This window comes from Polypterus senegalus, chromosome 2, assembly GCF_016835505.1.
Source record: "Polypterus senegalus isolate Bchr_013 chromosome 2, ASM1683550v1, whole genome shotgun sequence".
Classification (NCBI taxonomy): Eukaryota; Metazoa; Chordata; class Cladistia; order Polypteriformes; family Polypteridae; genus Polypterus; species Polypterus senegalus.
This window is the reverse complement of record NC_053155.1, coordinates 1,260,225-1,285,437: the sequence shown is the minus strand read 5'-3', so window position 1 is coordinate 1,285,437 and position 25,213 is coordinate 1,260,225. Positions and strand designations below refer to the sequence as shown.

Below are 25,213 nucleotides of genomic sequence, written 5' to 3'. Positions count from 1 at the left end.
TATTGGTAGATCTCCTTATACAGTAGTAACGCCATTTTGGCTAAGATGCTAATAAAAGAATGTGGGGATGATTTGATATTTTAGTTATGACTGCTGAGTTCTCCCTTCTAGTCACATTGCCGTGTTCAGACTGAAGTGCAATAGAAAGCTACAAGGACAGGAGGGTGACACAAGGAGAGCATTTAGCCAATCATCTCCTGACTTCTCCAAGTGAACCCGATTCCTTTTAGTTGTCATGCAGAGCTAATGTTGTGATATACGGAAGTCACAATCCTTTCCATTCACTTGTCTCATTTTTTAATAATTGAAGTAATTTCAAACTAAGTTGTGTTACTGAGGTTGCAGAGTGGCTGGTTGAAGATGTTCAGACTAAATAATGATAAAATTGAGGCTTTAATTATGGCGTCTCCACGCTCCTTAAAGAAAACAGACAATTTCTCAGTACAATTCTCCATTGTCTGCACAGGTTAAAAATCTTGGTGCTGTTCTTGATCTCCCGCTCTCCTTTAATCCTCATATCAGTAATTTTACCAAGGCTGCTTTTTTCATCTTAAGCAGATTTCAAGGCTGTGTCCATTGCTGCCTGATACTCCTACTGAGACTCTTATTCCTGCTTTTGTCAGCTCGTGACTTGACTGTTAAAATGCAATCCTGTTTGGTATCCCTACTGGGAGTCTAAGCAGATTACAATATGTATAAAATTCAGCTGCAGGACTGGTTACACACTTAAAACCCTGAAGTGCTTTGGCTCCCTTCCGTATTCAATATAAACTTCTCCTTTTAGTGTATATGACTCTTGGTGGTCTGGCCCCACCGTACTACTTCTTTAATTTCTCCCTGTGCTCCATCACGTTCACTTCATTCTTCTGATTCTCTGCTATTAGCCATTCCGTTATGCAGACTGCGCACTGTGGGCGACTGGCCTTATAGTGTCCCCGTGCATGTCATGTACCTCATGTTCTGTTTTTATATTCATGACTTTAAACCCTTTTTTTCTTTTGAATATTGCTTTTTGTTGGTGTTATGAATTTCACTTATTTATTAAATGTTTGATTTTATTTGTATTGCTGTACAGTGGCTTTGGGTGACTTGAAAGTAAACGTCATTATGCTTATTATTGTTAGGTGTAGTGGATGGATTGCTCATCCTTATTCCTTCTCCCCTCCATGCCTGTCACAAAGTGTCGTCCTCTGTGCTAAATGAGCAGGTGATCTGCAACTGACCATCATGGACTTTTACAGACATTGTGGTCCAGCAGTACACGTGATGCTTATATCTGGTCCAGCTGTGTCAGGTGGCTACTAGCAGACAGTGGGTGAGTACCTGCTAGCTCCAGTGCCGAGTCCCCAAACTGTGGCTGAGCGGAGGTCCCACACCGCCCACCAAAGCATGTGCCATGCTGTAGACCACACTCTGGGTATGTGAAAGATGCGATTCTGATGCCTGCACAAGTCCTCATGGACTTTCACGAGACTTGGGGAACAATATTGGACGTTAGTGGCCACCTCCTCTACAAGTTGTTTTAACTAACTAATAGGTTCAAATGATTGGACCAATTTCTGGAAATTTTTATTGATTTCTTTATTTTTGATCCTTTTTGCATGTAAGTGGATTTGTTTTATTACATTTTAATGTCTGGAATTAGAGTGTAACATATATTTTGACCACAGAAATACGGCCAATCGATGTTCCTGTTGTTGGTAGTCTACTCTTTTGACGTGGGTGCTGGGGAGGAACTCAACAAAACGTACTTTAAACTCGTTCATTAACAGTCAAGTAACAGGTTTTGGGAAGCACTTGTACAACTAACTTGTTTTTTACCTACTGAATATCATTCATGGTCGTGTTCATCATCATCATCATCATCAATCGTTTAATGTTTCTTAAAGGGATGATAAAGATTAGAAAAAGCAGGATCCTGAGAACAGACCCCTGAGGTAGCCCTCTTGAAGTAGATACACTCAGTCAGGCGTCAAGAATGATTTAACAGACGTTTTTCATTTCAACAGAAACCAAAATGCGCCACTGAAGGGTTACAAGAAGACGTTTAGATGGAGATTGGTGTTCACACGTTAACGTTGCTGCCACTGGGGAATGTTGGCTTCTACAACGTCCTACCTAATGTTGGCATATGCTTCGCTCTCTCAACATGAATATACAAAATACACGAGAAGCCATTTCCACCAGTTCAAGTCCTGTGCCATGTGTTCTTGTAAATCTCTTTATGACCAATGACACTAAACGTATGGCTGTGCTGTTCTTAGACTCAGACACTTGTATGTAGAATGTATTTGTATGGGTCTGTTTATTGTTAGGAGGAATCCTGTCTGTCTTTAGGTTATTATTTTTCTTAGTTTCTCTACTTCTGTTTTTTAATAATCGTACAGTTCTGATAAGCTACTTCTCAATTTCCAAGTTTGTTTCACAGGAGCAAAAACAAGCCCACCTTTTACAGTTAAGAGCCTGTTGGTACATTCTCAGTGTGGACGCTGGGGTAAGAACTTGCCTTATCTTGACAGCCTTTACGTTTGTTCTCTTTACAGCAAGGTATCCTTATGATTTAGCAATATAATAATAATAATAACAACTCTGTAGTGGACTCTTTAACTTAATATGCAGTGGCCAAATACAAAATACAAATGACCAAGCTGCACTTGTGACAAAAGCCCCCCTGATTTGCCACACATGTTCCTCACCTTTTGGACTCGGCCACTGAATTGCTTGTGGAAACTGCTTCATTTATTAGGATTTTTGACAACTCTTTGTGCCACTCCACTGATTTATGATGCTTTTGTTTTCCTGCTGAACTTGCTGAACAAGCAGGCCCTTAAAGTTACTTGATTGTGTTTACCTCTTTGTAAGTTGCTTTGGATAAAAGCGTCTGCCAAGAAAATAAATGAAACTAGCCAACCCGTGGCGTGCCATACGCCGCATAATCAGGCCGGTTTTTTAATAATTTTTAAGCACAGGGAGAAAATTAACATTTGAAAAATCGGTAATGTAATAAATCAGCAAGAAAAGCAACATTGTAACAATGCACGGAACGAACCAACACACAATCGTCCGTGCGGCGTAGCGAGGGTGTGTACAAAGTGCAGGAGCATCTAAGAAGACGCATATTTGTCGCGGATCCGAATTGCTGTATGTAGCGTGTAAAACACTTTGCTATGCTGCACGCGGTCGTGCGTCGTAACCGAAAACTCGTTTTTTAAAGACTGCTCACTTCATTGTGTTTTAACCTCAGTTGTAAAGGAATGTTTTAATGATCCCATGGGATACCCCTCGCAAACCGTTTCACACGCTGCATATGGCGATTCACCTCCGCGAGAAACATGCCTCTATGAACAGTCAACGCATCTCGGAGGTACATGACATTAACCTGACCTGCACTGCATGTGGCCTCTACGACAGACGAACATAAATGACGCCATTTTTTCTGTGTCGTCGTGTCCGAGTTGGTGGGCGTGGCCCTGCGAGTTGTCGTCGTATCCAATGGTCTTGGAGTTGGTGGCCGTGGCTCCTTCCTGTGTGCGCCATAGGTGTCTCACTTGTCGGCGGCTTAGTGAATCCATGCCCCTTCAGGCGTGCTTTCCATGGTTGTCTTGCCTTAGTGAATTATATATATAGATGGTGTGTTAATAATGTCAGTGTGCTGTGTACAGCCGGACACATTTGATTTTTCTCTATAAATTGTTCATTTCATTCTGTATTAACTTTTATGATTATTTTGGTTTAATTAATTCATTTCTAATAGTCATTTTCTCATTTTTATTTTTGGTTAGTTTATCACATGTACATTGTGCTACGTTTCATTTCTTTTGTATATACTCGTGTCCTTAATGATATTTTTTATTTATATATATATATCTGCCATTTGAAACGTAAGGTATACTTCTTCTTGTTCACTGTTGCCTTCATTGGCGTGATATTTTGAGTTGCCTACCTTACCTGATTATTTTAGTCCTCTTTTTTCTTGTTTTCCATCAGTACTTGGTGGATTTGTTTTCCCTGCCTACTCTTGCTATTTCTAACTTGTCTATCGTAAGCAGGCCTTCACTTCATGCGACTGCTGGGTGTTTCATTTATGAAGAGAAATCTCTCGACAGTCCTATTGTTGTGCTAGAGAGCTCAGTGCAGGTGCGGTATCATGACGAGGCCTCCTCAGCAGGCGGATCTCCAAAGTTCCAGAACTCGGTGGAGTAGTAGATGGAAAATACAAGTCCAAGTGCAGGCAGGTGGGTCTGTGAAACAGCAGTAGGATCCAAAAAGAATGAAATGAAAAGTACTGACTTGGAGGAGATGGTCAGTCAGTCAGTCAGTCATAAAACGGCAAGAAGTGACGGTCAGGCAGGCACGACATGCTCTGCCATTCAGTCTGCTTGTTTCATTGCCTGTTTCTCAAAGTTTCAAAATCCAATATGCTGAGGGTGTAGAAACAGGCCAGTTGTTTCAGCCTCCTTGACGTTGTTTTGGTCGCTCAACTCATGATTTGCACGCCTGTAGCAGAAAGCCAAATAAGATGGCGTTTTCATTACACAACATATAAACGAGAAGCATAAGCACAGCTGAAATAAACTGCAGTAGAAGAGCAAACCCAAGGCCTTTCTCAGCACACCTATTGAAGCCGTGTCTGTCTGGTGGAGTGATAGCCAAACTTGTACACAGACTGTGCATTGTGCAGTTCCCGTTAGTGACTCGCGTCCTCATTACAGTACTCCTCGTATTAAATTAGCACACCGCCCTTCACTCTTGCCTTTTCCTGTCGACAGTGTAGCCATGTTACCTCACCGACTCGCTGATTTATACTCTTTATGTCTGATGATGCCTTTTCCTATTGAATATTTTTATCAATTTTGTTTCATCCCATTTTTGTTATTTGATTTTTGCATTTTCACTCATCTTCATAAAACTAGCTTGATGTACACTCACTGGCCACTTTATTAGGGACACCTTGCTAGTACTGGGTTGGACCCCCTTTTGCCTTCAGTACTGGCAGAGATTCAATAAGGCGCTAGTAACGGCCCTCAGGTATTTTCATCCATGTTGACATAACATCATGCTTTGCTGCCCATTTGTCATGATGTGAATCTCCCGATCCACCACATCCAAATAGTGCTCTCTTGGATTGAGATCTGGTGACTGTGGTGGCCATTTGAGTCCAGTGTACTCATTGTCATGTCGAATAACCAGTTTGGGATGATTTCAGCTTTGTGACATGGCATGTTATCAGAAGACGGGTACTCTGCGGTCATAAAGGGATAGACATGGCCAGCAGCAATACTCGGGTAGGCTGTGGCATTTGAGCGATGACAAGCTGGTACCAAAGGGACCAATGTGTGCCAAGAAAATATCAGCTCCACCAGCAGCACCAGCCTGAACCATTGATACAAGGCAGGATGGACCCATGCAATGTTGTGTGTTGAGAGATGTTCTTCTCCGTACCTCACTTGTAACGAGATTTATTTGAGTTGCTGTTGCCTTTCTCTCAGCTCAGACCAGTCTGGCCATTCTCCTCTGAACTCTGGCATCAACAAGGCTTTTTCACCCAGAGAACTGCTGCTCACTGACATTTTCCCCTTTTCTGACCATTCTCTGTAAACCCTAGAGATGGTTATGTGTGAAAATCCCAGCAGCTTCTGAAATACTCTGAGCAGCCTGCCTGGCACTGCCAACCATGGCACATTCAAAGTCGCTTCAGTTCCCATTCTGATGCTGGGTTTGAACTGCAGCAGCTCGCCTTGACATGTCTACACGCCTAAATGCATTGAGTTGCTGCCATGTGATTGGCTGATTAGATATTTGTGTTAAGAAGCAGCTGAGCAAGTGTTCCTAATAAAGTGGCCAGGGAGTGTGTTAGCAGTTTCAGGATGGCGTTACTCAGAAATCCAGATGAGTGTTTCCTCCCTTAACTGTCTCGTTTTATTTTGATGCATTTTTTATTTTCATAACTGAAGGACTTCTGGGCTGGACTTCCCCAAAGCCGTCAACTTTAGCAATTGACAAACGATTTTACAACGCGTGTAAATAATGTGCAAGTAGCATTTCTCAAATCTCCTCCTAAGTAGCCACATTATAAAGCAGTACTTTGACCTTAAAGTCGCCTACAAAACAGCAGTATAAGTCGATTGAAAATACTTTGATTATAAGGTGATATGTTGTCAGGCGAAATGAAGTTGTGAAGAGTAAAATGAAGTAAATATAACTTTATAAATGAATGAACAATTAAGGCAAAGCATAAAAATATGTACAAATTGATGACATGTTGTTCTTAAGACAAGCAACGTTTACTAAGACACACGCTGGCCTTTCAACAGCAAGACAAAATGAAAGCAGGAGGAGTCAGTGAGGAGACAAAGCAGCAGCACATTGCAAGTGAACGTTGCTCTTTGGCCGACACACAGGTACCACCGAGACAGATTAACAGTTTGAGAGTGTAATTTATAGAATTTCTGTGTCTTCCACAACTCGTAAAAGAATTGTTTTTGCCGTTTTCCCAGGACACTTTGCCACAGTATGAGTTAAACATCCTCATGGATTGCAAAACCATCTGTACATTCAACGTAGACTTCCTTTATGGTATGGCGTGCCTAAGCCGCAGGCTAGAAGTATGAATGAACCAGAATGGGTTACAAGCTATTGAGTTAATGTAAATGTTGTGGTCGTACTGAGTTTTGAGTTAGTGCTCTGAGTCACAGCCACAGCATTCAAGTGACATTCTTCTGGGTAGGATTTCTTTAATGTGTTGGCATGGTGTCTTCTCAAACATGTCAATCTCCAATTGTGCAGCAAGACTCTTCAAAACATTTAAAGAACACCAAAGTCAGAACTTGTACATCTGTAACAGTTTAATTTATTAGAATGTGTGTAATTTATTTATAAAATCGTGCTATTTATGCTTTGTGTTTTGTCGTATGCTCACATGCACCGTGTGTCGGAGCCTTTAAAGGGGTCTGTTTAGTAGCTTTGAACTTTTCAAACTGTGTGCAGCTCCCCTTCTTTGTTTGCCGTGGTTTATAGACCTCCTGTAATTAATGATATCTTCATTTCTGAATTCTCTGATCTCCTGACTGATACGACCCTCTTCCATGATAAAGTATTTATTGTTGGTGATTTTAACATACACATTTGTTGTCAATTGAAACCTGTGGTTAATGACTTTTTATCACTATTGGACTCATTTGATTTTATCCAGCATATTAATGCGCTGGCGGCACGGTGGTGCAGTGGGTAGTGCTGCTGCCTCACAGTTCGGAGGCTCACTTCCTTGTGTCTGCGTGGGTTTCCTCCAGGCACTCTGGTTTCCTCCCACAGTCCAGAGACATGCAGGTTAGGTGCATTGGCGATTCTAAATTGTTCCTAGTGTGTTCTAGGTGTGTGTGTGTGTGTGTGTGTGTATGCACCCTGCGGTGGGCTGGCGCCCTGCCCGGGGTTTGTTTCCTGCTTTGCACCCTGTGTTTGCTGGGATTGGCTCTGGCAGACCCCTGTGACCCTGTAGTTAGGATATAGCAGGTTGGATAATGGATGGATAGATGGATATTAATACGCCAACTCACTCTCTCGGTCACACCCTTGATCTCGTTCTTACACGTGATATTTCAGTTAATAATATTGATTTATGTGATGTTTCTTTCACTGATCACTTTTCTATAATGATGGATTTGAATATTACTGTTGACGTTTCTAGTACTAGTTGTACTCCACGCTGTTCTCACTTTTTTAATTCTTCTATTATATCCGATTTTAAAACCATATTCTTGATGTTCATGTTCAATATGATGGTATTGATGATCCCGTTTTAGAATTTAATTCTTCTTGTAAAACGTTTTAGACTCAATTGCTCTGCTCAGGGTACACTGTAATAAGGGAAGACCTGCTCCCTGGCTAATAAAGCTAAACGATTGCTGCGCCTGTCGAACTGCGGAATTGTGTTGGAAAAAGATGGACTGATTGTTTCTAAACAGATTTTTAGGACTTCTATATTCAACTTCTAGGTTGCAGTTAAGAAAGCTAAACATGATTTCACTGATTTAGTATCCTGTCATTCTAAGAATACTAGGATCTTATTTAATTTAATTAATGAAGCCATTCACCCTCATTCTGTGACGGGATTAAATAATACTGTTCGTTCATGTGAGCAGTTTCTTTCATTCTTTGTCAGTAAAATTGATAAAATCCGATGTGGTATTGTTCCAACTGGCTATGAACTTCCTACTGTTGCTCGTGGTATTGTCTTGGAATCTTTTGATCTTGTCTCCCTTTCACAGTTAAAGTACCATTGACACCCTTAAACCAGCTCTCAGTCCTCTTGATGTTGTACCACCACGCCTCGTAGTGGAAGCCTTTGATGTTTTGGGTCCACCTTTACTTGCCATTCTCAATGGTTCTATTAATGAGGGGGTTGTTCCCTCATTTTTTAAATGTGCTGCGGTGAGTCCCTGTCTAAAAAAGGCAGAATTAGATCCTGGAGTTTTAGCCAATTTTTGTCTGATTTCCCAATTGCCATTTCTGGCTTAAATATTAGAAAGAATCATTTATAATCAATTGGTCGATCACCTTAACTCCAGTAATTTATTTGAGATCTACCAAAAGTATTCAATGATATCTCTGTTATTACTGACTCAGGTGGCTTTAGGCATTATTATAATGGTGTTGAGACGGCCCACCTTAAAGTATTCAATGATATCTCTGTTATTACTGACTCAGGTGGCGCTGCAGTACTTGTAGTCCTTAACCTGTCCGCTGCCTTTGACACTATTGACCATCAGATATTGCTGTTGTGGCTTGAACATCTTGTTGGGCCTAAAGGGGCCGCTCTTAACTGGTTCAGGTCATATCTAACTGGTAGACACTTTTCAGTGACTTTAAATTCCTCTCTTTCGTCTTCTGCTCCTCTTAAATGTGGTGTTCCTCAGGGATCCATTTTGGCTCCTGTTTTATTCTCTATATACCTTCACCCTGTTGGAGCTATTTGTAGGAAATTTAACATTTCTTTTCACTGCTATGCTGATGATACTCAGGTTTATATTCCCGTCTGCAACTCTGCAATGAGTCAGCTGCACAACTGTCTCTCTGATCTAAGATCCTGGATGGCTAATAATGTTCTTAATCTGAATCAAAATAAAACAGAGGTGCTTATAGTGGGTCCATCAGCTAAAGCCCAAATTGGTCTTGGACTTCTCGGCTCTTTCTCTTTCTTTTACAAACCTCTAGTCCACAATCTTGCTGTTATTTTTGACAGTAACCTGTATTTTGAGAAACAGATTATTTCTGTAGTTAAGAGTTGTTTTTTCCAACTTCGTCTTTTAGGTAAGATCAAGCCTTTTTTATCTTCTAGGGATCTTGAGAAAGCTACTCGTGCTTTTATCTTTTCTCACCTCGATTACTGCAACTCGCTGTATTCTGGGATTAGCAAATCTCTAATACGCAGGTTACTGTTGGTCCCGAATGCTGCAGCTCACTTTCTGGTTGGGTAAGAAAGTCTGATTCTGTTTCTCCAATCTTAGCTTCTTTACACTGGCTGCTGCCTGTCAGTTTTCAAATTGATTTTAAAATCGTCTTTCTAGTTTTTAAATCTTTACATGACTTTGCTCCTGCCTATTTATCTGAATTGTGTGTTTTACACCAGCCATGTAGAGAGTTTAGATCTTCTGGTCAGTTGTCTCTTGATGTCCCTCGTACCGAGTGTCAAACTAACACAGTGACACAGGGGCTTGTGTAGCCTCGCCTGTGAAGCTCTTTACCTCGTCACATAAAGGAGTCGCCTACAATTCAAAACGAGATTAAAGACTCATTTCTATTCACTTGCATTCCATGACCTTCAGTAATACTCATTGTGATTATGTAATTTTACTTCTATTTGTTATTTATTTCATTTCTATTTATGTTAATTGTGTGTTTTTCTTCTTTTATTGTAAAGCCCTTTGGCCACAGCAGTCCTTTGTTGTTTTAAATGTGCTATATCAATAAACTGACATTGACATGAACCATCTCAGTTTGCAGATCTGCACTGTGATAACCGCTGACTGCTCGCCGCACACACACGTGCAATGTCAGGATTACAATGGCTGTCAGAAGCAGTTTATTAGCCTGAGCTTAAAGAGGCTCCTCGGCCTTATCTGAGAAGATGCTGATTTTTACAACTTTACAACAATCTAGCCAAGAACAGGCCATTCAGTCCTATCTACTTCACTCATTCAGATTAACATGAGGTCGAGTTTTGAACGACTCTAAAGTCCTCCAGTCTACCACACTACTTATTCCAAGTGTCTGGGGTTCTCTCCATCCATCCATCCATCCTCTTCCGCTTATCCGAGGTCGGGTCGCGGGGGCAGCAGCTTAAGCAGAGAGACCCAGACTTCCCTCTCCCCGCCACTTCTTCCAGCTCTTCCGGAGAATCCCAAAGGCTTCCCAGGCCAGCCGGAGACATAGTCCCTCCAGCGTGTCCTGGGTCTTCCCCGGGGCCTCCTCCCGTTTGGACGTGCCCGGAACACCTCACCAGGGAGGCGTCCAGGAGGCATCCTGATCAGATGCCCGAGCCACCTCATCTGACTCCTCTCGATGCGGAGGAGCAGCGGCTCTACTCTGAGCCCCTCCCGGATGACTGAGCTTCTCACCCTATCTTTAAGGGAAAGCCCAGACACCCTGCGGAGGAAACTCATTTCAGCCGCTTGTATTCGCGATCTCGTTCTTTCGGTCACTACCCATAGCTCATGACCATAGGTGAGGGTAGGAGCGTAGATCGACTGGTAAATTGAGAGCTTTGCCTTACGGCTCAGCTCCTTTTTCACCACGACAGACTGACGCAGAGCCCGCATCACTGCGGACGCCGCACCGATCCGCCTGTCGATCTCACGCTCCATTCTTCCCTCACTCGTGAACAAGACCCCGAGATACTTGAACTCCTCCACTTGGGGCAGGATCTCTCCTCCAACCCTGAGAGGGCACTCCACCCTTTTCCGGCTGAGGACCATGCTCTCGGATTTGGAGGTGCTGATTCTCATCCCAGCCGCTTCACACTCAGCTGCGAACCGATCCAGAGAGAGCTGAAGATCACGGCCTGATGAAGCAAACAGGACAACATCATCTGCAAAAGCAGTGACCCAATCCTGAGTCCACCAAACCGACCCCTTCAACACCCTGGCTGCGCTTAGAAATTCTGTCCATAAAAGTTATGAACAGAATCGGTGACAAAGGGCAGCCCTGGCGGAGTCCAACTCTCACTGGAAACGGGCTCGACTTACTGCCGCAATGCGGACCAAGCTCTGACACCGGTTGTACAGAGACCAACAGCTCTTATCAGGGGTCCGTACCCCATACTCCCGAGCACCCCCACAGGATTCCCGAGGGACACGGTCGAATGCCTTTTCCAAGTCCACAAAACACATGTAGACCGGTCGGGCAAACTCCCATGCACCCTCCAGGACTCTGCTAAGGGTGAAGAGCTGGTCCACTGTTCCGCGACCAGGACTAAAACCACACTGTTCCTCCTGAATCCGAGGTTCACTATCCGACGGACCCTCCTCTCCAGAACCCCGAATAGACTTTTCCAGGGAGGCTGAGGAGTGTGATCCCTCTATAGTTGGAACACACCCTCCGTCCCCTTTTAAAGAGGGGACCACCACCCCGGTCTGCCAATCCAGAGGCACTGTCCCGATGTCCATGCGATGTTGCAGAGACGTGTCAACCAAGACAGTCCTACAACATCCAGAGCCTTAAGGAACTCGGGCGATCTCATCCACCCCGGGCCCTGCCACCAAGGAGTTTTTGACCACCTCGGTGACTTCAGTCCCAGAGATGGGAGAGCCCACCTCAGAGTCCCCAGGCTCTGCTTCCTCATTGGAAGGCATGTTAGTGGGATTGAGGAGGTCTTCAAGTACTCCTCCCACCACCCATAACGCCCGAAGTCGAGGTCAGCAGCGCACCATCCCCACCATATACGGTGTTGACACTGCACTGCTTCCCTCCTGAGACGCCGGACGGTGGACCAGAATCTCCTCGGCCGTCCAAAGTCGCTCTCCATGGCCTCTCCAAACTCCTCCCATGCCCGAAGTTTTGCCTCAGCAACAACCGGCCGCGCTCGCTTGGCCTGCCGGTACCTATCAGCTGCCTCCAGAGACCCACAGGACAAAAAGTCCTATAGGACTCCTTCTTCAGCTTGACGGCATCCCTCACGCGGTGTCCACCAACGGGTTCGGGATTGCCGCCACGACAGGCACCGACCACCTTGCGCCACAGCTCCGTCAGCCGCCTCAACAATAGAGGCACGGAACATGGCCCATTCGACTCAATGTCCCCACCTCCCTCGGGGCGTGGTTGAAGTTCTGCCGGAGGTGGGAGTTGAAGCTACTTCTGACAGGGGACTCTGCCAGCCGTTCCCAGCAGACCCTCACAACACGCTTGGGCCTACCAGGTCTGACCGCATCTTCCCCACCATCGAAGCCAACTCACCACCAGGTGGTGATCAGTTGACAGCTCCGCCTCTCTTCACCCGAGTGTCCAAGACATATGGCGCAAGTCCACGACACGACCACAAAGTCGATCATCGACCTGAGGCCTAGGGTGTCCTGGTGCCAAGTGCACATATGAACACCCTTATGCTTGAACATGGTGTTCGTATGGACAATCCATGACGAGCTCAGAAGTCCAATAACAAAACACCACTCGGGTTCAGATCGGGGGGGGCCATTCCTCCCAATCACGCCCTTCCAGGTCTCACTGTCATTGCCCACGTGAGCATTGAAGTCTCCCAGCAAAACGAGGGAATCCCCAGAAGGTATGCCCTCTAGCAACCCTCCAGAGACTCCAAAAGGGTGGATACTCCAAACTGCTGTTCGCGCATACGCACAAACAACAGTCAGGACCCTTCCCCACCCGGCGGAGGGAGGCCACCCTCTCGCCCACCGGGTAAACCCCAATGCACAGGCTCCAAGTCGGGGGGCAATAAGTATGCCCACACCTGCTCGGCGCCTCTCACCGGGGGCAACTCCAGAGTGGTAGAGAGTCCAGCCCCTCTCAAGGAGATTGGTTCCAGAGTCCAAGCTGTGCGTCGAGGTGAGTCCGACTATATCTAGCCGAACCTCTCGACCTCGCGCAGCTCAGGCTCCTTCCCTTCAGAGAGGTGACATTCCACGCCCCAAGAGCCAGTTTCTGTAGCCGAGGATCAGACCGCCAAGGTCCCGCCTCGCCACCACCCAACTCACACTGCACCCAACCTCCTTGGCCCCTCCCATAGGTGGTGAGCCCATGGGGAGGAGGACCCACGTTACCTCTTCGGCTGTGCCCGCCGAGCCCCATGGGTGCAGGCCCGCCACCAGGCGCCGCCATCGAGCCCCACCTCCAGGCCTGGCTCCAGAGGGGGGCCCCGGTGACCCGCGTCCGGGCAAGGGAAAACGTTGTCCAAAGTTTTTACTCTTCATTGGAGGTTTGTTGAACCGCTCTTTGTCTCATCCCTCACCTAGGACCAGTTTGCCTTGGTGGCCTACCAGGCATAAAGCCCCGGACAACATAGCTCCTAGGATCATTGGGACACGCAAACCCCTCCACCACGATAAGGTGACGGTTCAAGGAGGAGGTCTGGGGTTCTCTGTGTAAAGATAAACGTCCTAATGCTTGTGTGAAATTTACTCTTGACAAGTTTCCAATTGAGTCCGCGTGTTCTTTATGAAGTCATTTTAAAATCACAGCCTCGATCCTCTGCACTAATTCCCTTTATAGTTTTAAAGACTTCAGTCAGGTCTCCTCTTAATCTTCTTTTGCTTAAACTGTAAAAGCTCAGCTCTTTGAATCTTTGCTCATAATTCATCCCCTGTAGCCCTGAATCAGCCTCGTCGCTCTTCTCTCAAAACTGCACTCCGTACTCCTGATGAGGCCTTGCCAGTGCCTTATAATATTGCTATCCTTCTGTATCATCGTGGGTTTTATAGGACTTGCCAAGTCCGTTGCTAGGTCGGTCTACTTTGGCACTTTGAGATTAACACACATACACATTGGGATCCTGTAGACGGAGTCTCAGATGAAAGCCCCACAATATTCTACTTAGAACGTAGACAGCCTTAAATAGACAATGGAGTCTCTACTTAAGGGCGTCCTTATCACCAGCACTGATGAACATATGGGTGCCATCACAACACAATTCAAAGCGCAGCTCTTTTGGTTATTATGCCACTTGGCAACTACACAGCATGCCCTACTTGTACCCCACTTGTTAGCCTTGATAAGGTCTGTGAGCAGGTCATGTGGCCCCCATACATGTGTCTTCATTTTCAAATGATTATTTCTAGTCACTCTAGATATAAAGTCAAAGTGTACAAGTTTAACGGCAATGTGGTATTTATTAAATGAATAATAATGCCAAATAGAACCAGAAATAAGGTTGATAGTAAAGTCTGGAGATGTGTATACAGTCTTTAGAAAACACTTACAGAAAGTGAGACGTGTGACAGATGAGTGTCATTGGGGGGCTTGTTGATTTACTGGTCCACGTTGTTCATGATAAGCTTTCGCTGATGATTGAATGAAACGGTCGTACGTCTCACCCACTTCTGATGTCACTTCTGCTCGTCGCTGTTTCTTTTTCTGTCGTTGCTCTCAGATGAAACACATTTATTTTGCAATTCTTCCTTTCCCAAGCTGTAAACCGATTTAGTTCTTGATGCCCATCTGTGATGAAGTAACCAATACAGTTTGAGGCATCTCCTGGATTTCTCTGATGGATTACTGGTACAGTTCAAGAAATCAGGATGCTAAATTTATCCTGTCCTTTTGATTAAAATATTTGTTTTAAGGCGATCCAATTCATTAACTGTCCTTATAAGATGAAGATCATTTTTGTTTGTGTGAGCATAAAATAAAATCTAAAATGCACGACACTAAATATGAACTGTGGGCCCGTCAAACCCTTGGCCTTCCTTGTCCCCATACCCTTCCAGTCACCTCAACTGTCCAGGTACTTTGTGTCCCCCAAACTGATTTGGCTCACCAATAATATATGAAGAATTTCACAATTCAGTATAAGTGTAATGAGCAGGTGTAGTTCTTCTATTGGGATACTATCAGATATATTCTGTGTAATGTGCCTCTGACATTTCTTATTGACTCCATAAATATTCTGAGTCTTGTGTGACTTTAACTCCTCTTGTATTCTCTTATTTCTTTCAAGTGACTGGGTTGCTGTATTCAGGATAGAAGCTGGACTGCCTAAATCTCAAGCGCCTGTTTCAAGTGAGTGTTTACCACATTGCTAACTGTTGTAACTACTCATTCCACCCGTGGACCCCTAACAGAAGTCCACCTTTCTAAGCTCCAATGTAAGAAGTTGCTTTTCAAACAGCAGAAATGTTTTTACGATGTCTTTGTGTCTGATGAATAAATGAACGGTCATAGGAAGGAGCCCCTTTCACAAATGAGGCCTTTGTCTTGGCCTTTAAATAATCCAGTGTCATTTGGTTCAGTCAGTAGAGAGGTCGACTGGCCAGAATATATTGTGACAACATGAACATGAAATCGAGTGTCTTCTCGTCCTGAAAACTGCACCCAACAGGCAGACACCCCTCGTTTCATGAGGCCGGTCTGTGCTAATAATAAATGCTTCCTTCCGTTCTTTGGAGTCCTTCCTTCGTGTGGTCACTTTTTAAACATTAACTGTGACATAGTGCAGTGTGCTTTATATTACATTTCCATGGCTTCTCATCAGTTCTCTGATAGACTTCACAGATCTGCACTCTGTTTTTGACAGGATTGGAAGGAGCCCAGTTTGTCAAAAGGCCCAAAACTTCTTTATCCTTTAGCTGTTCTTACAGCATTTTATTTGAGTTTTCTTCACCTTATTGCCTTTTTATTTTTTATTGTTAGACCCAATTTATTCACTAAATAATTATATAACACAGCATCAAATCTAACATTCTAAGTTGGAGTTTGAAGCTGAAAATTCCCCGATTTAATTTCTCTTAAAGACCAGTTGCTTCTGGTACATTCCTGAGTTTCTGCTTTCCTCTGAGACTTGCACTCCCCCCCAATTCCTAACTAGAGCAGCCATTCAAGGCACAGCAGCTGTGGAGTGATTTGTGGCGTGGTGGTTAGCGCAGCTGTAGTTACATTTGGACTAGCCTGTCGAGATCAGAGAACTGCCAGAGTGCCATGTAGCAAAGGAAATAGTGGACCCTGAGCACAAGTCCTTGGAGGACCTCTGGGGGAGAGCATCACTCCCACAGTCACAGGCACTGTTGTGCAGCTCCCTTCTTGATTCAGTCCTTAGGGCACACAGGACTTCATTCATCCACCTCCTCGTACTCACTTAGCACATTACAAACAGGTGGAGAGGAATAGCCTGCCTCCAAATTTCCATTGAAACACAAAGTATTGTATACTGACAGTTCAAAGGATGGCCATCACTGTAAGTTAAATGATCACCTAGTTCAGTATAGTGGGCTAAACATGTCAATATACAGGCTACAAAATCAAAAGAAATGCTAAGTACTTGGTCTGTCTAGGCCTCCTAGTGATTCTCTCTTAGTGTTTTTGACTGTCTTGGGCGTTGTCTTCCCTTTGGGTCCTAAGGAATCCCTAAAATGTGTCCTAATCTGTCCTGCCCTGCACTCAGAAAGCAACTTACCTCTGCATGCAGTACATCAGATGTTATGTGCTTCTGGAAAGGAACACTCAGCTTTTGTCTCTCAGTTGTCTTGTCTTCTCTAGCACTTGACAATGATGATGCAGTCCTATGGCCTCCTTCAGCAGGATTGTGATGCTTGCTTCTGGTCCAAGTGTAAAGACTTAGCTGCACACAAATCAGTTAAAAATAGATATACAAATAAAAGTCTGTAGAAATGAATCCAAGAACGCATTTTCCTGGCTTTCGGTCATAACGAGCCTGATGTCTTCTTTGCCAGCAGACGCTGTTTCTCTTTTTTGGCTGCTCTTCCTGGACTATTAATCCAGACCCTATTATCAGATGTAATTACTAACAGCTCTGCATTGCATTACCTTGTCCACTTAGCCAGAGTGATTGTCATTTCTTCTTTCAATAGAGTGCTCACATAGTTTATTAAAATAGCTGCTTTCTGTCTGTGCTGCACAATAACTCGTAGAGCTCTTCAACTACCAAACCAGCTTAACAAATATACTGCTCTGGTGCTCCTGTAACAAGACCCTGAAGAAACTGCCCAGCGTTTGGTGTGAATCACTACAGGCCTTTCTGTTTGTGCTTCTTAACATCAAAGCAACAGCTTGTAACGCCGCTCACTACCCAGATTTTACATGCCGAGTGCTAGAAACTGGACGGTAAGCCACTGGCTTCCATTTTCTTATTCCCCTCTATGATGTTGTGCTGCTTGAAAAGTCAATAAGAATTTCACTCCAACTAACTACTAATATGGTCGTTCCAATTCATTGACTCTCTCCTATACAAACCTGTCCTTGTCAACTGTCTGTCTAATTGAAATATTTTCCTCTTCAGCACTAATCAGCACGGGGGCTTTGAGAGAAGTGCACCCACTAACCAGCTTCATTTTCACTCTTGGTGCTGGAGTTTCACCTTCTTATAGCCAGTAACCGCACTTCACCTTCAACGTTATCAGGATTGACGTGGCTTCTGTTGTAAATGCCAATTAAAGTTAAAAACGTGCCACTCCTCTTCTCTCAGTTGAAGGGGACCACCTTTCAAACGCTGACCTCAGGGCTGTTCTGTCCACCCCTTACCCAAACCTGGGAATTGCCCCCCAACCCCACATGCTGCTCTCACCAAGACGCACGTCCCCATCAGACGCCTCTGTCTGCTCTTCCAGCACAACTAGCGACATACATGAATGGCTGCCACCCACCCCATCAGCAGTCTGCTCTGCTCTAAGCTGCGCTCCTGTGAGTCGAGTAGAAGCTGCAATTCCCCTTCCTCTTAACAGAAGCGGCTCTCTTATCAGCAGTCAGGTATGAGGGTGCAGCGATCTGAGACAAACTGAATTGTGACGGCTCTCCTGCATTGGTTTCTCGTTTCTCTCAGTCCCAGGACCCCTCAATTAAAGTACGTACTTTAACACTGAGCGTTTGCTGCCTATTCTGTATGACAATTTTCTTCACGATTGTTACAAACACTACCAGCTTCTCCTAACTTTTTTGCCAGGTATTTTTCAGCTGTCTTGCCTTCTTCTGTCCTTGCTTTATGAGCCATATACAACCTCTCTGACCAGCAGACAATTGTACGTTTTCTTTTTTGTACACTAGCCCAGTCGCCTTTGTAGCTGCGTCCACTTTCTGCACCACTTTCTCCATCACTGCTGCTGAGTCCGTCTCTACTGCCTCCGGTTTAGCTGCTGCTGCCGCTTCCTCCATTTGTAGCTGATTGTACCGTGAAGTGAGTGGTCAGTAAATAAGGAGCTGGGAAGGACTTGAGTCGAGCAGACGCAACACTGCACCAGAGACAGCAAAGGGCAGTACAGCATCTTGACTGTGAACATGGCAGGGGTCGAGTCAGTGACCTGCACTGCTGATCACGAGACACTAAGGGAGAAGAGGACATCACCTGGAAAAGAGTCCGAGTTCAAAGACAGCCAGTCAGAAATGAGCAGGCAGACCAGCAGTCAAACCCTCCATCCTCTGTTTCCATTGTACTTTTACATTATTGAATATAGGAGAGTTAAAAATGACGAGAACACATAATGACGTAGTTATGAGCAGAGAGTATGGACTTATGGATTACTCTTAGATGAATAGCATTTGAAATGTTGAAGAGTTAAGAATGTTCTCTAAGAGAAGATTCTTTGAAAATGTAAACACTGCGTCAGTGGGCACCTCTGTGTGCCACTCCTGCTCAGGTTAAAAGTAACTAAACAATGTCCTGCACAAAACACACAGAATGAAGTCCAAGAAGAGACAAACAAAATGAAAACACAAAGTATTGCAATAATGGAATGAGAACGTAACCTGCTGCCGGCCTCTGGGACATCTCTATACAGCCGTTTTAGTGTCTATCACCACCTTAACATGGTGGCTGGCCCACCCAACAGCTTCCACATTCACAATTCCTTTTTTTACATCATCTCTGGCCACATTCCCTCCCTGCCAAAATCCCCTCTGGACTGGAGGTTGTGGGTTCAGATCCCACTACGGACACTGTGACCATGGGCAAGTCCCTTGAACTGCCTGTGCTCCAGTCGGAAAAACCAAAAAGAAATGGAATCAGTTGTATGTCAGATTTTGTAAGTCACTTTGATGAAGGTGGCATCTAAAGAGTTAAATCACATTAAAAGCTGAAAGGAGGAGAACCATTCTACTCCATACTGGGACAATGTGTAAAATTAGTTACTGTAATCTGTGTTAATTCATCCTTGGAATTCCTTCATCACGTCTAACTCTAAATGCGAGTTGTAGACATTCCACTCCATACAAAGTCTTTAACTGGCATTATTGTAAATGTGGGAGATGGCATTCCTGCCATGCAAACCACACCTGGTCTTTTAACAAGGCTCGTGCTTGTCTAGAAGCACCTCTGTGAATGGGGTGCATATTCTTAATGTTGTCTACAAAGAAAGAACGAAGGCAACCTGGTCAGACAAGGGGTGATGGCAATACAGTGTGTGGGTCCTGACATGAGCCCCGTGATTCTAGGGGTATTAAACTGTGCTTCATATCGCTCTGCAGTCTCATTTTACACCCACATAAATGGCCAACTGCTCATTTGATAAGTCTGGGGGTCTTCTGTTCTCAGCACTCTCTTATAGCACACATAGACAGACGTCATTAACAAAGATTTATAGATTTTGAGCATACAATTCTAGAAAACTCCCTTTATTCACATAGCAGGAGTGTAATAATCTTAATCTGTGTTTTGGGGACATTTTGGATCTCTATATCATTAAACTGCGTCAGCACACCTCATTGTTGACTCTGATCACACCCCACAGTCTTGTCTTGGTGTGTAAGAATCAGCATTTTGATTCTTTTGTACTTCACCCCACTATTTTGTGGGGAATTTGGAACACTGCATTAATCCCTGAGGGGAAATTGTCTTTTCACGTGACCTTTGGGGGTCAGAGTGCAGGGTTAGCCAGTGCGCAGCGCCTCGGAGCAATTTTCTGGTGAAGGGCCTTGTTCAAGGGCCCAACGGGTAGGATTCCTTCTGGCAGTAACAAGATTTGAACGAGCAGCCTTTGAGAAACCAGCACAGACCCTTCACCTCAGAGCCACCACTTCAGTGTGACAATGCAGGCCTGTTTTTAGTAAAGTCATTAAAGTCTTCATCATCCTTTATTTCTAGTTTAGTTTCAGATTAATTCTGCACTTATCTAGGCAGGTAAAAGCCGTTAGCTTCGGGTCCCTATAACTCAAAGCTCAACCTCCCACCATTCTTTTATTAATTCTTGCAGTTAGCAGGCTGGCATCTTGAGATCTTAATGCACCCTCTGGTTTGGAAGTAAAGATAAGTAAGGTTTGACGAGTAAGGAGGGCCTCGGCCGTTTAGCACTAGAATTACCAGAGCCTACGAAAAAACTCGTAATTCTGTCCCACCTTAAACTGCTTCTTAAATCCCTTCACACCTCTCCGCCAGCGCCCTTTGTCTTCTAAATGTGCTGATAAAGAGAAGCTAGGAGCAGCCGGCTATTCCATCCCCCCACCAATTTAGAACGTGCACGAACTTCAGCTTGATTGAGTATCTGGGAGTGAAGTGGAGTTTTAGAGTGGAACACACGCATTTCATGTCTGTTCCGTTTCTACAGTAATCTGTGTCAACACATTGTTAAAACAGAAACGTTTTTTATATTCTAGTAGTAGATGACAAAATGTAGGCATAAACTATATAATGTATGAAGCCTGAAGTCCAAATAGCAAAGAAACATTTTCAAAAGAATAACACAATTGCGCTTTTATTCAAAAATATAACTGCTGAAACAAAAAGCCGCCTTAACATGCGACATTGACACCAGTTTATTGTAACTTTCTCCGTGGTTCAATAGACTCGGCCCCCGCTTGGGAACCAAGAGGTCACGAGTTTGATCCTGCGCCCCTCCGTTTTGAGAAGTAAACTGCTCTTAGTCTTACTGTTTTAGAATAAAAGCATACATTTGATTTCAGTCTGTAACAGCCGGTGCAATTTATGATCCTTGTAAAGGTTAGCTTTTTTTTTTTAATTCACTTTTCATTCTCTCAGTCGCGTTCAGAATCAATCCATACAACCCCATCTGACACGGCTGTTTTCACATAAAGACGCGCTATAGCTCTGCAGTGTGCCACAATGCATACTAACGCCAAACACCCTCCCCGGGTTCTGACACACAAACGCTGGCGAAGCTGCCTTCTTCGTATCTCACCGTCACTTGCTTTTCTTTTTATTCAGTTTTATTGAGTGTTCCTGCCAGTCCCCGCATGTTGCTGTATGCTGTTTCTTTTGTACTCCAGGACATGCAGAGGAAAGAATGGTAAAGACCAGTAACTTCGGCGCTATATGCAATCATCAGACACTCCCCATCTGCCCGTGTCGTTCAAACACAGGAACATATATTGGTGTAAAAGTATAACAAAAGTGCACTTTTATTCAAGTGCACTTTTTCCATCGCCTTTTCCTGTAAGAAGCAGTGTACACACTTCTCTATGCTGTGGTTTCTATTACACACCTGAAAGAAAGAGACAATATATGTGAAAATATAATCGCACTAATGCAATATTATTTGAAAACGAACAGCGTCAGATCGGGTGTGAATTTATGCAGGAACTGGAAATTCTCTGATGCGGACCTTCCCCCAGGGAAGAAAGTACAGTGTCAGGTGCTCATTCAGTGTAATAGAAACCATAGCACAGAGAGGTGTGTACACGGCAACAAGTACACGTGTCGTAAATGTAGGAAAGACAATCCTTGGGTGTGTGGGAACTGTTAATATTTGAATGTGATGATTTTATATAGCACGGAATGAAAATCTGCACTTCTTAGCATTGCACCATGCAAGCTGTCGTATCAATCGCCTACTGTAACTTGCTTTCTTTTTTCTTCGGTTATACAGGTAGTTTTGAATAAAAGTGCACTTGTTTTGTTTGCGAAATGAAGTGTCTGCGTGTACTTTTCGTGGCATTACACGTGTATTTTTTGAGCATGCTCAAACACAGGAACATAAGTTGGTGTAAAAGTATAACAAAACAACGGGCAGATGGGGAGTGTCTGATGATTGCATATAGCGCCGAACTTACTGCTCTTTACTATTCTCTCTCTCGTGCCTGGAGTACAAAAGAAACAGAATACCGACGCTATAGCTCTGCGTTGTACCACGAAGCATACTAACGCCCCCCCACCCGGTTCAGACACACAGACGCTGGCGAAGCTGCCTTCTTCGTATCTCACCGTCACTTGATTTTCTTTTTATTCAGTTTTATTGAGTGTTCCTGCCAGTCCCCACATGTTGCTGTATGCTGGATATGTTCACATGTATTGTCTCTTTCTTTCAGGTGTGTAATAGAAACCACAGCATAGAGAGAAGTGTGTACACAGATTACTGTAGAAACGGAACAGACATGAAATGCGTGTGTTCCAAATAACGATCTATTATTTCCACTCTAAAACTCCACTTCACTCCCAGATACTCAATCAAGGCCTGAGCTGAGAGAAGTTCGTGCACGTTCTAAATTGGTGGGGGGATTTAATAGCCGGCTGCTCCAAGCTTCTCTTTATCAGCACATTTAGAAGACAAAGGGCGCTGGCGGAGAGGTGTGAAGAGATTTAAGAAGCAGTTTAAGGTGGGACGGAATTACGAGTTTTTTCGTAGGCTCTGGTAATTCTAGTGTTAGGGCTTTATGTGCTAAAAGGAGGACTTTGAAATCTGACCCGCCCGGGAGACAGTGTAAGGACTTGAGTGATCGGTGTTCATTTTGATTTCTGACATGAACTGCATTTTAGTTTAGTCACATTTTAGTCATTTAATTAAGTAAATTAATTTCAGTCAATAAAACAATGAATTGATATTAGTCATCTAAAAGTAAATCAGTCCAAATCAGATGGATATCTTGTTTAATCTATGAATTTACAGAGATTACACTTAACTATTTGAACATACTGAGATGTACAGTGGCTATAGAAAAGAATCCCCCCTTTGAAATATTCCCATTTGTTTTAATTTTTAGCCTTAAATGAAAACACACAAACCAATAGTTCTTCCTGCTTTACTTACTCAGTGCAATCTTAACATCCAAGTGAAAGATGTCACCGTACAAGAAATACATTTTTGTCATCGTGTCCCTATGCTGAGGTAATGTGCTCCTCATCAAAAAATCTATAAAACAGAAAAGATGTTTTCATTCATTGGTTTGTTTAACATTGTGAAGATATTATCAGCCTGAGAAAACAATTGAACAGAACAAGAATATCAATCACACCTTCACAGATTTCACTTGACAGTATCTGGCAAGAAGCACTATGGGCCACAATACTGCCAGATACCTTAGCAAAATTGTCATCAGGACTCTAAAATCAGGCCACAAATGGCAGTGAAGATTAATGGGGAGCTAACTAAATGGTTCAAATCTACAGTAGGACTTTCTCTCTTGAATTCAACACAACGAGCTCTCTTAGGCTGGGTTTATACTTCAGGAGACGCAGCACATGATCCAGCAGACACTACTGCTATGCAAACGTCGTACTGTTTATACTTGAACGTGTACTTTACGTAAATCTGGAAGATTCCACCAGGTGGCAGTGCGAGATATCATCACGGTGAGAACAGGTTCGGCTTCGCTCAAACGCCCATTAAATTCCAAGGACACCTTGCCGCAGTATCTCTGAAAAGGATGGATGTTTAAGGATTACATCCATCATTTCAGCAAGCATCGCGCACGCGTGAGAGTCAATCGATCCCTGGACAAAGCATCAGCTCAGCGCAAGGTGAACACAAGCACACGTACACACTAGCGTCATTTTAACATCACCAAATCCCCAAACCTTCATGTCTTTGGAAGGAAACCGGAGCACACTGTGGAAAGCCACCAGGAAAACATGAAGGCTCCAGGCAGGGAACACCAGGGACGCGACTCCCTACTGTGACACAGCAGCACTAACGCTCCGCCACCACATGTGTCATTATTATCTGTATTCATTATTTAAATGAAGTTAGCAACTTGCATGTAAAATGTAACCTACGTACTTCAATACATTTCATATGAAAGTGATATCAGGTATAAATGTAAGGATTCTAAATGTGCAGAGCGCTGGAATATCATAACTTTAATGTGTTCTGTGTGGCGATTTGCTTCTGTCAGTTCAGGGGAAGCCCCAGAAGCACGTAGCGATTGTTCTTTCATTCATATTTCATTTTTCAAACATCAGAGATGCACATCGACCCTGTAGGATCTGTAAAGCGACTTGCTGTCACATGTCGATAGTAAACCGAGACTCTGACGTCACATTCTGACTTGATCACACTGCGCCCCCAACTTTCTGTTGGTCCTGAAACTCGTGCATGTGTCGCGTTAAATTCTGTGGATGTGCTCAGAGTCTTATTTTCTACATTTGATCGCCTACTAAACCCAGGTAACTCAAAGGAATGCCTCCTAAGTACTTCCAGTAAAACCTGTGAGGCTATTGCTGTATTTTTCAACCAGAAAATTAATGATATTAGAAATAACATAGTATATCTCCCTAACACTAAGGATCCTCCTAAACCCCAGCATCCTGTTATAAACAAATTAAACTCTTTCACTAGGATAGATTTACCTGATTTACAAAAAATAATCTCTCAATTAAAATCCTACACCTGCGTCCTTGACCCGATACCACCAAGGTTTTTCAAAGAAGTATCAGGCGTGCTAATTGATAATGTTCTGGACATAGTAAATTCGTTATTAGATACGGGGGTCTTCCCAGACTGTCTTAAGACTGCTGTAGTTAAACCCCTACTTAAGAAACATAATCTTGACCCCTTGGCTCTTGAAAATTTTAGACCCATCTCTAACCTGCCTTTCTTAAGTAAAGTTCTGGAGAAGGCAGTCATTATGCAGTTAAATGACCACCTCAATAAACCTGCTATTCTTGATAAATTTCAGTCGGGTTTTAGAACAAATCACAGCACAGAAACTGCACTCGTTAAAGTAGTAAATGACTTGCGGGTGAATGCAGACAGAGGCCATTTATCTGTTCTCATCCTCTTAGATCTGAGTGCTGCATTTGATACCATTGATCACAACATTCTTAGAAATCGCCTTAGTCAATGGGTGGGCCTCTCTGGCAGTGTCTTAAATTGGTTTGAAT

General features: G+C 43.8%; 1 long non-coding RNA gene across 2 annotated transcripts; it reads left to right on the top strand.

Moving 5' to 3' along the window:
* Window positions 1-2,113: 2,113 nt before the first annotated feature.
* Window positions 2,114-23,683, top strand: LOC120521166. Of its 2 annotated transcripts, XR_005632046.1 has the most exons (4): window positions 2,114-2,494; window positions 4,050-4,235; window positions 15,158-15,219; window positions 23,095-23,683. It is a non-coding gene; the product is annotated as an uncharacterized LOC120521166 (long non-coding RNA). The 2 variants fall into 2 exon arrangements; XR_005632043.1 differs by lacking the exon at window positions 2,114-2,494 and having other exon boundaries at window positions 3,738-4,235.
* Window positions 23,684-25,213: the final 1,530 nt, after the last annotated feature.